This window comes from Drosophila sechellia, unplaced genomic scaffold (genome assembly GCF_004382195.2).
Source record: "Drosophila sechellia strain sech25 unplaced genomic scaffold, ASM438219v1 U_43, whole genome shotgun sequence".
In the NCBI taxonomy this organism is placed as follows: Eukaryota; Metazoa; Arthropoda; class Insecta; order Diptera; family Drosophilidae; genus Drosophila; species Drosophila sechellia.
In genome coordinates, this window is record NW_022611318.1 from 4,823 (window position 1) to 9,104 (window position 4,282).

A 4,282-nucleotide genomic window follows, 5' to 3' on the forward strand; every position below is an offset into this window, starting at 1 on the left:
TTTATGATAAATTTGGGATATGCTAATAGATTACAATGTCCTTATATGGAAAAAATGCACATTATTCTTAATAATATTATTTAAATATTACAATTTTAATGATGAATTTTCCATAACGGATATTCAGGTTCATCGGGCTTAACCTCTAAGCAGTTCACGTACTGTTTAACTCTCTATTCAGAGTTCTTTTCAACTTTCCCTCACGGTACTTGTTTACTATCGGTCTCATGGTTATATTTAGTTTTAGATGGAGTTTACCACCCACTTAGTGCTGCACTATCAAGCAACACGACTCTTTGGAAACATCATCTAGCAATCATTAACGTTATACGGGCCTGGCACCCTCTATGGGTAAATGGCCTCATTTAAGAAGGACTTAAATCATTAATTTCTCATACTAGAATATTGACGCTCCATACACTGCATCTCACATTTGCCATATAGACAAAGTGACTTAGTGCTGAACTGTTTTCTTTTCGCTCGCCGCTACTAAGAAAATCCTTGTTAGTTTCTTTTCCTCCCCTAATTAATATGCTTAAATTCAGGGGGTAGTCCCATATGAGTTGAGGTTGTATATATAACTATATTTTGCCATAAATTCTTTATATATAAATGATAAAACAATCAATTAAATTCGTTATAAATAGTTCCAATAGTTCTTGTAAGCAAAGTCATTTTTTATCCATTTAACGAACCAACGAAGAATAATAACAAAACCAAGATTTTTCTTTTTCCGAATCATTAATAAGAGACAATTCTAGATGAAAAATATTTCAATTTTTTATGCTAGACATTTCTCAGTATTATTTGATTGAAAAAGAAAATATTTCTCTTCGTTTTTCACATTCAAATGTGAGATAATGTTTTTCATTTCTTTTTTAATATTATGAATAAAATCATTATTTAATCCAATAATATACCATATGCTTATAAAAAATTTATAAACAACTTAATTAGCATAGTCTTACAACCCTCAACCATATGTAGTCCAAGCAGCACTATAAAATTAATTAAAGTACATAACAGCATGGACTGCGATATGCGTTCAAAATGTCGATGTTCATGTGTCCTGCAGTTCACACGATGACGCACAGTTTGCTGCGTTCTTCATCGACCCATGAGCCGAGTGATCCACCGCTTAGAGTTTTATAATTCAATTTTATATAATGTCAATATTGTTTTTATTGAAAGAAATTAAAAATACACCATTTTACTGGCATATATCAATTCCTTCAATAAATTTATTTTTATACCTAAAATAAATGTTGCGAAATGTCTTAGTTTCATATAAGCATTATTTATGTATCATAATAATCTGGTTATGGTTTGCTATTTTGGGTGACACATACTGCAAAATTTATACAAAACATTAACCTGATGGATGACAGGTACAAACATTGTATATTTTAGGTTGTTGCATTAGCCAACGTATGCTCATAACATAGATGAACAATACATATTCGCAACGCGTGTATATTATGGTCCATATACACACACACTTATTTTGATTACCACACATTCAAAATTATTTTTATTTTAATTCGACTTCTACTTTCGAATTTAGTTTAGTTTCTTCGATTTCCATTTTCGAGAATTTGTTTTTATAGGAAACGCCGTTGTTGTAGTAAGTACTGCCACAAATACGCACAGCAACATTAATAATGTTAAAGTCTTTTTATGAGGTTGCCAAGCCCCACATATAAAATAAAAGCCATCTTCATTTTATTTTGACTTTAACTTTTGATTCCGTGGAATCATTTTGTAATATTTTTATTTTGGTAAATTGTATTTATTTGTATTATAACAAATATTTATTAACGATAAGGATATTATACAATAATGATCCTTCCGCAGGTTCACCTACGGAAACCTTGTTACGACTTTTACTTCCTCTAAATAATCAAGTTCGGTCAACTTTTGCGAAACAACCGTAACACGCAAGGCGTCACAGTGATCACGTCCGGAGACCTCACTAAATAATTCAATCGGTAGTAGCGACGGGCGGTGTGTACAAAGGGCAGGGACGTAATCAATGCGAGTTAATGACTCACACTTACTGGGAATTCCAAGTTCATGTGAACAGTTTCAGTTCACAATTTTCGGCTTTCGCCTTGAACTTAGGACCGACTAACTCGTGATCAACCACTGTTCACACGAAACCCTTCTCCACTTCAGTCCTCCAAGGTCTCATTCGATTATTTGCTACTACCACCAAGATCTGTACCAATGGCAGCTCCATGCAGGCTTACGCCAAACACTTCTACGCATACCATTGTACCTTCCTACTCACTAAAGTTTCAAAATTTATATCACAAGTAATATAAATCATCTACTTTAGCGGTAATGTATAGGTATACAACTTAAGCGCCATCCATTTTAAGGGCTAGTTGCTTCGGCAGGTGAGTTGTTACACACTCCTTAGCGGATTTCGACTTCCATGATCACCGTCCTGCTGTTTTAAGCAACCAACGCCTTTCATGGTATCTGCATGAGTTGTTAATTTGGGCACCGTAACATTACGTTTGGTTCATCCCACAGCGCCAGTTCTGCTTACCAAAAGTGGCCCACTGGGCACATTATATCATAACCTTGAACTTCATATCAAGAAAGTTAAGGTTCTTACCCATTTAAAGTTTGAGAATAGGTTAAGATCGTTTCGACCCTAAGGCCTCTAATCATTCGCTTTACCAGATAAGATTATTTTATATAATATTAAAATGCACCAGCTATCCTGAGGGAAACTTCGGAAGGAACCAGCTACTAGATGGTTCGATTGGTCTTTCGCCCCTATACTCAATTCTGACAATCGATTTGCACGTCAGAACTGTTTCGGTCTTCCATCAGGGTTTCCCCTGACTTCAACCTGATCAAGTATAGTTCACCATCTTTCGGGTCACAGCATATATGCTCAAGGTACGTTCCAGTTAGAGGCATAAATAATATAAATATACATTATACATAACTATATAGAACGCCCCGGGATTGTGTTAATTAGCTATAAATAGCTAAAAAACTAATCCCATTATTAGTCAAGTTAATTACGCTATTAGGTTTACATCCCAATAACTTGCACATATGTTAGACTCCTTGGTCCGTGTTTCAAGACGGGTCCCGAAGGTATCCTGAATCTTTCGCATTGTTAATCATACAAGAGCATATAATAAACACAAAAATCAATGATAATTATGCCATTATATAATTCCGAAAAATTAACGCTCTGTAATAATATAAATCTATCAGCACTTTATCAAATTAATAACATTTATTCTGTGTTAAAATGCAAGCAATTTAATTGGAATAAACTATAAGTTATATTTTATGATAAATTTGGGATATGCTAATAGATTACAATGTCCTTATATGGAAAAAATGCACATTATTCTTAATAATATTATTTAAATATTACAATTTTAATGATGAATTTTCCATAACGGATATTCAGGTTCATCGGGCTTAACCTCTAAGCAGTTTCACGTACTGTTTAACTCTCTATTCAGAGTTCTTTTCAACTTTCCCTCACGGTACTTGTTTACTATCGGTCTCATGGTTATATTTAGTTTTAGATGGAGTTTACCACCCACTTAGTGCTGCACTATCAAGCAACACGACTCTTTGGAAACATCATCTAGCAATCATTAACGTTATACGGGCCTGGCACCCTCTATGGGTAAATGGCCTCATTTAAGAAGGACTTAAATCATTAATTTCTCATACTAGAATATTGACGCTCCATACACTGCATCTCACATTTGCCATATAGACAAAGTGACTTAGTGCTGAACTGTTTTCTTTTCGCTCGCCGCTACTAAGAAAATCCTTGTTAGTTTCTTTTCCTCCCCTAATTAATATGCTTAAATTCAGGGGGTAGTCCCATATGAGTTGAGGTTGTATATATAACTATATTTTGCCATAAATTCTTTATATATAAATGATAAAACAATCAATTAAATTCGTTATAAATAGTTCCAATAGTTCTTGTAAGCAAAGTCATTTTTATCCATTTAACGAACCAACGAAGAATAATAACAAAACCAAGATTTTTCTTTTTCCGAATCATTAATAAGAGACAATTCTAGATGAAAAATATTTCAATTTTTTATGCTAGACATTTCTCAGTATTATTTGATTGAAAAAGAAAATATTTCTCTTCGTTTTTCACATTCAAATGTGAGATAATGTTTTTCATTTCTTTTTTAATATTATGAATAAAATCATTATTTAATCCAATAATATACCATATGCTTATAAAAAATTTATAAACAACTTAATTAGCATAGTCTTA

At 33.0% G+C, this 4,282-nt stretch overlaps 1 non-coding gene across 1 annotated transcript; it reads right to left on the minus strand.

Annotated features, from left to right (window-relative positions):
- Positions 1-967: 967 nt before the first annotated feature.
- Positions 968-1,146, minus strand: LOC116803292. Its single transcript, XR_004363529.1, has one exon. It is a non-coding gene; the product is annotated as a 5.8S ribosomal RNA (ribosomal RNA).
- Between the last annotated feature and the right edge of the window lie 3,136 nt (positions 1,147-4,282).